We start from the raw sequence: 11,288 nt of genomic DNA on the forward strand, positions 1-11,288 counted from the left end.
TCCAGGATCACAGGTCCTCTCTCCTACGAGGTTGCCCTGGACAACGGTCGTGTCCTGCGTCGGCACATCGACCAACTCCTCTCTAGGCGGGACTTTTCTGCTGAAACTCCTGGGTCTTTTCCAGGGGGGGAGGGGGACCCTTTGGAGCAAAGGGAAGGGCAAGAGCTACTGCCCATCGCCACTGAGGGAGCCACAAACGGCTCGTCCCCAGGTTCTGCAATTGCTCCGAAAAGGAAGTCTTGGAGCTTACCCACACAACAGGCACTCACGCCTACTCCAGCCAGGGAGTTACCCCGGGGGCATACTCACTTTCCCCACACAGCACACAGCACTCCAGCAACGGAGGATACCCGGGGGCATCCCAACAAATCATTCCCCGCAAGAGAGCTGGCACACAATGCCCAAGGTTGGCCTGACCTTACCCCAAATACTACAGGGGGTCAAACATACACAGAGCTAGTCGAGGAACCAAGTCCCGACTACAACACCCCTAGCACAAATCAGGGGACACCTGAGTTTTGGGAGAGTACAGAAACCCACACGAGCCAAAACACAGAATGGGGTTCAGGGAATAGACAGCCTCCTGACAGGTCTTGGACTGACCTAGGGGGTTCTACAGAGACGCCCAGCATTGGCTATCACTTCAAGGGGCCTGAGGGGCTACAGCTAGGTAGGACAACCAGGTCACAAAGCAACAGAAGCCCTGGCCTGACGAGCCCGGTGGGCAAGCAAGCAGGCCAGGCATCGGGGCACAGTCCTTGGAAGACACCAGGGCACAGTAGAGAGAACAGGCTCATGCCTCCCTCCAGTCAGGGGACTTATTCCAGTAACCCAGAGCTAAGAAGGTCACAGAGAGCAAAGAAATCTCCTAAGTACCTAGAAGATTACATAACATTGTTGGCAATACAAAAGCCAGTAAACAGTGGGAACACTGGGGAGCAAATTGTCGTGTAAAATAAATGTTGTATGTTGATAGTAGTTTTAGCCCGGGGGAAAGGGGTGTTAGGTCCCGAGCCTTGCAAACGGCTCGGGCGTTTGCAGGCAGTCCCGGGCAGGTGCAAAGCTGCCCGGGACCAGACAGGCTGTCGCCAGCGCCGGGGGTCGCATGCTCGGTGATGGCGCGGAACAGTACCATTTACCGGTAGTTGCCTATATAAGAGGCTGTGAGCGTTTGGGCTGAGCTGAAGCCATCTCCTGTAACTGAACGCTGAATAAAAGAACCTGAGACTCCAGCTGCTTCTCGTGTCCTGTTTTCCCCGCCACGGACGCCTACAGTTTTTTTTTTTTAACTTTTGCATGAGCTGTGTTACTCCCCCTATTGGCTTTCAAATGCCAATAGGAATTGCTGCTGAGCGCAACCGGCAAACTTTGCACATGTAAGTTGTCTGCAGCAAAGGCGAATTGGCAGGAACTTTGCACCCCACCCTGCTACCCAACTACACCATCTCCTAGTTAGTCCCGAAGATACCTGGAGGAGACTGGAGTGGCGATGCCACGGTAAGTTTCTCTTGATCTTCGGTCCTGCTAGGGCAATAATGGCTGCGGGCGCAAGAGGCAGGGGCAGTGGGACTGCTGCTGGCGAGGGTGTGAGGGGTGGCGGCGGGCGGCTGCTCCCGTGCTGTGGGAGCCGCGGGGCCCGCTCTACATGGGGCTGTGCAGGGTGGGTGGTGGTGCTGGCGGGGCGGCTGCAGGTAGGGTGTGTTGACAGCGGGCTGCCCCTGGGGCCGGAGCCGGTACAGCTGGTGCTTTGGGAGCCACGGGGCCTACTCTGCATTTATCATATTATAGTGTATTCTATATTATTGTTGCAATGAATAAAATGTTTCTTTTATTTACGATATTTTTTCTTCAATTAATTTGTGTCCTCCTTTTCACTGTAAAAAAGTTGGTCACCTTACTATAATTTCAGAATCAAGTTGTAAATAGCTTTTGAGGATCCGCCTTAACTTTGAACCATTACTAAGTGATCAATTGTAAATCAAGGGTTAGGATTAGGGTTAGGGTTAGATTTGCTTTAAGGTTGGTGGAATATTGTGGGGAGGTCAGTGATGAAAGTGGGGATTTGGTGGCACAAATATCAGTTGCTTGCCACTCCTTCTTGGCCCTTCACAATAGCTCCTCCATGCAGGGAGGCAAGGCCTACAGCCACTCCTTGATTAGCAGCTACCTCATTTAGTGACCATTTGCAAATATAATAGTAATTTTTTAAAAAATCTGACCAATGTGTGCATTTGCAACTAGATTTTGTACACCTGATTTTGTGCACCTGACAACAATTGTACATTGGAGTAAGAGTAATGCTGGCACAACTGTACAAGAAAACTTTATCTGAATTAAATGGTAGCAGCCAGTGACCTTTGCAGCATCAGTCTTTGTATCATATGTTCGCTTAGTGGCCATTTCACTTCCAATTAAAGGACTGGATTGTGGTCATTAAATGAGGAGAGAGTGTGTTTGATCCATCCATCCCAGGGACTGGGTGGACTCAGTATGGTTTCAGAAGAAACTTAGGGGTTTCCTAAAGCTCTGATATGCAGTTGGCTGAAGTCCTTGGAATGAGAATGTGGAAGGGACTTGGATCAGATCATACTTGTGCAGACTCTGTGCGTGCAGATTTCCTTGAGCATCATTTCTTAAATGTTGTCCTCTCAGCACCCCTTCTCACTTTTAAAAATTATGGAGGACCCCAAAAGAGCTTTTGTTTGTGTAGGTCATATTTATTAATACTTACTGCATTAAAGTTAAAATGGATGCATTCATAGAATATTTATTGAGTTAGATATTAACTAACATAAAATATTTCTCATAAAAAGTATATTTTAACAAATAAAAATGAGTTAAATTACATTATTTCGAATTTTAGCAAATACCTTCAATGTCTAGCAAATAATTTTGATTTTGTAGATTCCTCGAGAGGATCTTGGAGCACCCTTTCAGAAACAGTGTCCTAGTAGATCATGATTTATCAGGGAATTCTGAGAGATGAGGCGAAAAAAGAATGCCTCCGGAGGAAAATAAAAAGTGAAATTAGCTGAGCACAGGTAAGAGCCCTCATTAGGACTTATTATGTGGCTATTGGAAACCTACCTCTCTGCTCTCTTCTGATGCCTGCAAAGACCGGCCAATAGCCCTGTTTTAGGTAACCAAGTCTCTCCTGGGTATGGAGGAGCAGGGAGATCACGTGCAGGGCCGCTGTGGGGAATTATTCCTAGTATCTGTTAAAGTCCTTCGACTTCTTTCAGAGTTGGACTTTGGCTGGGCAGGTCCTTTGGAAAAGCCTTAAAGTCACTTCCTTCCATTCTTTCTTCTACAGTTGGATCCATACAGAAGTTTCCTTGGTAGTTAGAATATTGTTGATTATATCCAATGGAATAAAGAGCACTTTCCCAGGTAGTTACACGCTGAGCTTCTTCTCTGGATCTCTTTCAGGCGTAAGCTGCAAGACTTGACTTGACCTTGTTCCAGATGAATGCCCTGGAGTTCCTAAGAGGAAACTATGTCTGAGACTGATTTTACCAACATGTATTCGATGATGCAGTATACTTATAAAAGAGAGCCAATCTTGTGTAGTGGTTAAGGCATCAGGCTAAAATCTGAGACATTGTGAGTTCTAGTTCCAACTTAGGCAGAAAGCCAGCTGGGTGACCTTGGAGAAAGCCAGCTGGGTGACCTTGGGCCAGTCATTCGCCTTAAGTCTTCTGAAAAAAAAAAAAGATCCCTTCCAACTCTGTTACTCTGTTAAAAAAAACTTGCAAAGAAAACTGCAGGGACATGTCCAGGCAATCTCCAACAATTGAACATGGTTGAACCAAAGGGGAAAAAAAACTATTAAAAAGCAAGCAAAGAAAACTGTCATGAGTTCTTTTTTTAAACCACACTCGATTGAATTGACCCATGCTCAAGAGAGATACAAAAGCACTGGATTTAGGACAGGTGATTTCATTATATCCCTTTTATATCCCCTTATAAGCATTGAAGAGATGTTTTATTTTGTAGGAGCAAGCATAAGCAAGCTTAGTGTATTCTGTTCATTTGCTACCTCTGTGCTATTACTATGACAATTACTATGCTCTATACTATTACTCTTCAATTACTATGACAATATTTATACCGTATAGCGTTACTATTCAATGTACTATTTTACTATTTCCTGTTACTCTATTAACAATTACCTATATAATGTGCTTTATATTATAGTATGCATCATGGCTTTCTAAAGCTGTCTTAAGGTCTTCTCTGACATTATTTTTCTGTTACCAGCCAGTATGTAGACCTCTTGCGCTGTTTTTACACTGTGCTTTGTCTTGCTGGCCTGTTAGATTTCTTTTCCTCTCTTCTGTATGGTTCATTCCTGAAGGAAAAAGGCTTTCTTTTAATTGGACTGAGCTCTGTGCTGGTGGCTGCAGAGCTCCAGAACAGGCGTCTCCTCCCTTCTCCTTCCCTCTCCTCCCACACTTGTGTCAAGGTTGCATCTTTATTGACAACTCTGTCTTGGGAGAGGCTGCCCTGGGAAAAAGGCTCAGAGTGGAGCAAAAGAAGGCAGCACAGAGCCGTGCAATTTTTTTCAGGCAGCCTGCTCTTCCACAATACAGTAAAATAAATGGTGTTTCATTTCAACCCCAATTGACTAGAATGGTAAAAGTGTGTGGGAACAGCCAATAATCCATTCCGTTGCTCCAGTGTCACCTTTAGAAGTCATTCACATATTCCATTACCTGCTCCGATTATGCGTTTGTAGATGATATCTCTCTCTGTGTAATCTGTTTGTCAGAATCCTCAGGCAACTCTGCTGAACACTTTGTCCACTTTATTTCCATTTTGTAAATATTATGAATATTATAAATATTCACAATATTTTAAATATTATGAAAAACAATCAAGTGAAGCATAGCCTGCAGTGATTATATTAAATGGCGATTAGATAAATCAATGGAGGATAGGTCTATCAACAAAGCTTTCAGAAATAAGGTTCAGAGAGAGTTTTTTCCTTTGTATATAGCAGTTGCTAGAAACAGAAAGAATAGCTTTTGCACTGCTTAAAAACTTTTGAGTAGCATGCAGGATGGGGAACCTGTGACCCTCCAGATTTTGCTGAACTACGGTGCCCAAGAATTACTTGTGAATTATTGGCTAATATGAACAATGGTGAGGAATGCTGGGAGATTTAATCAGCAACAGCTTTAAATTGATTGTAAAAAAATCGATTTTTGTAACAGAGTTGTCAAAGTCTGTAATATTTTACCCAATTCAATCATCTCAGCTACTAGCTTTCACAGTTTTAATTCCAACTTAACTTCTATGGACTGCATCCTATACAGTATTTAAGAGGTTCCTAAGGGAGCATGCGTAAGTGCACTAATGTGCCTGTTGCCCGTCACATTTCAGTTTTTTTCATTTTGTTCATTTGAATTTGTAATTTTTATTTGACGAATAAACAAACAAACACACATCTGAAGGACCAGATTCACATCTATGCTCTTTTTTTTTCTAATGGAGACAGCCCACTACACTGAGGATTGCATAGTACAGCGGCCCCCAACCTTTATGGCTTGTCAGCCTGGCGAGGGGGAGAGGGGAACTGGCCCGTGCAAGAGGCGGCCCTCCGCTCATGCAAGTCAAGCTGTGCATGTGTGCACACCAGCCTGTTGCTCATGCAAGTTGAACTGTGCACTCCCGCACACTGACCCATCACTTGCGCGGCCCAGTTCCAAACAGGCCACGGCCCAGGAGATAGGGAGTTTTCCCCACTGCTTTTAAAATATCTCCCATTGGCAGCAATGAGCTCTTTCCTACTATCATGCATAAAAGATGCAAAAAGACTGTTTTAGCTTGATAGGTTCAACATGTTATTATCCAGATCAGGATCTTTCCCACACCTTCCCAACAAAGGAAAAAAAATTGCCCTTTTCCATATATTTAAATCACTTCATTAGGCTTGGGTCTGGCTATCTATCTATCTATCTATCTATCTATCTATCTATACATACATACACATACATACATACACATACATACACACACACACATACATGCATACATATATACATACACACACACACACACATACATACACACACAATGGCTGTTTCCTGCATATTTGAAGGCCTATCTTATGCACTTGCTGTTTATAATATTTATAAAAATACTACAAATAAGCCTGTGTAATTCGTGGTCTATCAGATCTAATATAATCCACCTGTTTACCAAGCCTCTGTGCACTATGAACCACTTTAGGCTTGGTAAGTCATGCATTATGCTAATTTATAGCTGGTTTCTACATTTGGGAATTTGGTGTTTTGTTCAGGAGCATCCTTTGCAAAGTACCAGAATCAAACTCCTTATTTGCTAAGCTTTAGTATAAAATACTACAAAAACTATCAGTATCTGAAAACCAGATACTTGTAATATAGTTAATTTTCATTCAAGTGCCATCAGATCCCTAAACATTATAAAATGTTTTGTTGTATTATTATTGTTGTAGTTTAAGGATCGAGGACAATCTCTCTCTATTTCGTATTTATGTTATTGTCACTAGACTAGATACTGTAGTACTCCATCGCTTGGTATCTTCAAATAGAAAAGATGCTGAGAATCTACTTTAAAGCTGCCTGTTACTGAATTAGATCTTTTAGCATACACATATCAAAATATTTAATATATATTGAAAGATATCTTAGTTAGACATAATAAAAATAAAATATATAGAAAGGCTTCTTTAAATATGGATAGATGGGAATAATTAAACCTTACCCTTTGGGTAAAGTGAATGCTTTCAAAATGAATATCATTCTCAGATTAATTTACATGCAGAGAGGAATACTTGGTCAAGTATCTGGAAAATATTAAAAAAAAAATTCTAAAGTTTTTGTTTAGAAATTTCTATGGGGTTTCTTTATTCCTCCTTCTTAAAAAGCCACCCTTAGATCCCACCATACAAATTTTTCATTTTCATCCAATTTCCCACCTTCTGGTTGCATTGCATCTCCAAAGGATCTTGGATAAAAGGGATTATCTAGACCCCTTTCAGTCAGGTTTCAGGCCTGGTCATTGGAATGCGAATGGCACTGGTTGCACTTGTTGACGATCATTGGTGAGAGTAGGATTATCCAAGGATAGTGCAATTATCCTTGTTCTCCTTGACTTCTTGGTGACTTTCAATATCATCAGTCATGGTATAATTTTGGACCAGGTGCAGAATTGGGACTGGGTGGTGCAGTGTTGCACTGGTTCCGTTCCTTTCTCCATGGCTGGCTCTGTATTAATGGGGGGCAAGAAGTTCAGCCCACTGCTGCTCCTTTGTGGGTGCTGCAGGGCTCAGTACTCTCTGTGCTCCTTTTAAACTTCTAAATGAAACCACTGGCCCTGTGGTGCAGCTGTAACAATCTGAACATGCTTAAAACTGTAGAGATGAAAGTGGATTTTAGGAGGAGCCCTTCTATTTTACCACCTCTTACTATATTTAATAGCACAGTATCCGCAGTAGAATTCTTCAAGTTTTGGGGTTCTATAATCTCCCAGGACTTGAAATGGACACTTAACATTAGAACCATCATTAAAAATGTTCTTTGTCCGTCAACTCAGGAAGTTCAGACTGCCCCAGGAACTGTTGATACAGTTCTACAGAAGAATTATTGAGTCTGTCATTTCTACTTCTATAGCTGTCTGGTTTAGTACAGCAACCAAACAGGACAGGCACAGATTCCAACAAATAGTTAGGACTGGAGAAAAAACAATTGCAACCAGTGTGCCTTCTACAGAAGACCTGCATATTGTGTGGGTCAGAAGGAACGTTGAGAAGATATCTGCAGACCCTTCACATCCTGAACATAAACTGTTTCAACTTCTCATGTTGGGACAGCACTATAGGGCATTGCATGCCAAAACAACTAGGCACAAGGAGTTTTTCCCTCATGCCATCATACCTAATTCTCACAATGCTGTCTAATGTCTATATATATTTACCCATGTAGTGTGGCTGTATTATTATTTATCCTTCATACTATTTTCATTACTCCCCCCCCCTTTTTATTGGGATGATGATAATGATGATGATGATTCTGTTGCTTTGCATGTGCACTGAGTGCTTCTATACCGGAGACAAATTCCTTGTGTGTCTAAACACACTTGCCCAAATAAAAATCAATTCAATTCCATTCAAATTCAGACACCCATTTGTCTGATATAGTACTATAGAGTCTCCTGCTTGAGCAGGAGTTTGGACTAGAAGACCTTCAAGATTCCTTCTAACTGTTATTCCATCTATCAAACTATCTCTTTTGGTAAGTGAATGATTCTTACAATGCTTTGAGGCATTTTTTTAATAGAGTTCTTCATTGAGATAATCTATCATGAATTGTTTGGACAGACAGAATGAGCTGATGCAATTGATTACTGTGCAATAGCTCAACTATAATATCTTTCAGGTACTCTTTTCAGCTGGCTATATGTAGCCGAAGCAATATTATATCATCACTAATTGCATCTACCATTTCAAAAACAGTCTTTCTATGTATTTTACTGGATCCACAGTACTCTGCAGAATTTGTTTAAATCATTTTCCTTCAGAATAGCTGTTCTTATTTCCTCACCAGAAAGAAATAGCTAAAGGAAACAAGGCTAAGGTAACAATCTGCAGACTGTGCCAGATACATTAAGACAACTGCAGAGCACAGCACTGTAGACCTAACAATGGAAGTGATGTATATTCTATATGCAAAATTAAGAGCTTAATAGCTGAGTCAGACAGCGCTAGTAGGCAATTAAACATCTAAAGCAGGAAGTGGGGAGGGGTGAGAGAATTCCACCCTGTCCTTGTAAGTATTGTGTAGACAAGTTGAGTGCTCTTTAGAAGAAAATATATTAGCTTTAACTGTATAATAATAAACATAAACTAATAAACAAAAATAAAAATAAATATGATTCAACACTTCTTTACATTGTGTCCTTGACAGTGCCTTCACATTTCAGTAATCTATAATTTTACTCATGTGATATATGATCAATCAGCTTTAAGATCCTTTCATTCCCTCATGATATTCCCATTAATGAACTTTTCAGAAAATATGCCTTTGAAATATTCTTTCTCCATAGATGGAGGTTCCTGTCTATTTATTGTAAACATTTCATATAATATGTTTAAAAGTTATAAAGCTCTCTCAATATTAATGCCATTCACAATGAAACCATATTATAATAAAACTCATTGTAAAAATCACCTAAAAACTAAACATGACACCAAAAGCAACAACTTAAATATACATTTTAAAAGTTGAAATCAATTTCAAATGAATTTCTAAAAAATAATAATTTTGAATATTTTAAGAAACATTGTTGGTGCCACACATTTCCACTAGTAGGGACTTTGGCAATAATGGGACTTGTTGTACTATAGATCAGAAAGGTGGACTTTCAAAACCAATTTCTATGGTTGGACAAGCTATTCCTGCAAATGTTAATGGCCAAGTAGTATACACTGACAGTCAAAACTAGCTAGCACTATTTCTCTGTATTCATCTGCTGTCCTGTAACTAATACATCAATTTAAGCTGGTCACCGGTGCTATATGTTACTTCATTAAAAACCCTAAGATTAAAACCTCAACCTTTTCTTAGTTTTTTAGTCCTCTTTCAGATTAGAACTGTCTGCAAGTATCTGTTCAGAATTCCACAGCTTCCTTATAATTTTTATAGGTAGAAATAGCAAGGTCAAGCTGTAAATTGGGTATATATTCATGCCAATTTAGTATTAATTTTAAAGTGCCATATAGTCTTTTGAATGTTAAACAAGTCTAATTTTCTAGCCCCTTCCCTATGGGTTGAATGACAGGGAGGGAGAGAGGAGGGGGATTTAGGATGGAGCTGTCAGCTCATGCTTAGCTGCTATTCAGTTGTATCTCTTAAGAATGCATGGGGGAATTTATAAAACAGATGTATATGGCTGCCTATTTTACAGATATAAATATAGGCAGTTAAAAACACATTAAAATGCCAACAAAATATAAACACATATAGTGATTGTCATGAAAAGCCCAACAGTACAACACCCAGCAGTACAATTAAGTCTTATCTCACAAGCCATCTGAAACCTCCCAATCCTCACACCTTGGAGTACATCCAAGTCTTTAATGCTTTGGAAAAGCCAGCAGGGATCTAATCTTGGGATCTAATCTTGTTCCAGACAGCAGATCCTGTAACAGAAAACAACCATTTCCTAGGGACCTTCTTGATGGAATCCAGAGCGTTCTTCTTGAGACCTGGAGAGTTAAGAGAGAAACAAATAACCCAGCTTCATGACATGTCAGGCTTTGCGTGTCAACCAACACCTTGAATTCTACCTGGAATTACACTAGGAGACAGTGCAGTTCATGGAGCAGAAGTATAACGCAGGCATAGCAAGGTACAACTGACATACAGGATGAACATGTGCAAAAGCCCTCCTGGCTAAGTTGCTACCTCCAAAGAAAAGCGATGAGAATCCCTAGTTTGCACACCAGTTCTAAGTAATGCAAACTCATCCAGAAGTAAAGGTGGAAAACACTAGATTCAGTGGGCCCTAAAACTCACAGCCAATCTTGCCATGATTGAGCTGAAGCCTTTTCTTCTCCATCCAGATCCTCACAGCCTCCAAACATTTAGAATCCTCCTGGCATCCTTTGATTGGCCTGGGATAGAGATGTAAAGCTGGGTATAATCAACATATTGATATCCTCAAAGGTGCCAATGGATGACCTCACCCAGCAGCTTCATGTACATGTTAAGAATGGGGAAAAGATCGACCCCCCCCAAGGAATCCCATAGAAAGGGGGCCATGGACTAGATTTCTCCTCTCAGCACTGATTGCAACTGGCCCTGGAGAAAGGAGGAGAACCAATGCAGAAGTATGCCTCCTATTCCTAATCCCCAGAGTTGGTTTAGAAAGATAATATGATTGAAAGCCACCAACAGGTCAAGGAGAGTCAGGATGAATCACTACCCCATTCCACTTTTGCTAAAAATAACTAAGAAATGTGATCAGTGCCACTGCAGGCCTGTACCTAGGTCTAAAACCCAATTGAAATGATTCAAATAATAATATTCATTAAGAAAGAAGGATTGGAGATAGAACAAGAGTTATCAAAAAAGTCAGATCTAGTAATGGCTTCTTGAGGAGTAAACCATAGTTTCTTTAAACAGTGATAGGACCACCCCCTTTTTTTCAAGAACAAATTCATCACACAGTCACATCAGCTAGATATAGTTCATTTTTTAAAAATTCAAGCCTCATTTGGGTGGCTTCTTCTGCCTCACCAA

The 11,288-nt window shown here is 40.9% G+C and overlaps 1 long non-coding RNA gene across 1 annotated transcript; it reads left to right on the forward strand.

Annotated features, from left to right (window-relative positions):
- Positions 1-1,436: 1,436 nt before the first annotated feature.
- On the forward strand, positions 1,437-8,898 carry LOC120310045. The gene is made up of 3 exons (XR_005557253.1): positions 1,437-1,497; positions 2,905-3,041; positions 3,430-8,898. It is a non-coding gene; the product is annotated as an uncharacterized LOC120310045 (long non-coding RNA).
- The last annotated feature ends 2,390 nt before the right edge of the window (positions 8,899-11,288 follow it).

This window comes from Crotalus tigris, unplaced genomic scaffold (genome assembly GCF_016545835.1).
Source record: "Crotalus tigris isolate CLP2741 ecotype Arizona unplaced genomic scaffold, ASM1654583v1 scf7180000018105.1476442, whole genome shotgun sequence".
NCBI classification, from domain to species: Eukaryota; Metazoa; Chordata; class Lepidosauria; order Squamata; family Viperidae; genus Crotalus; species Crotalus tigris.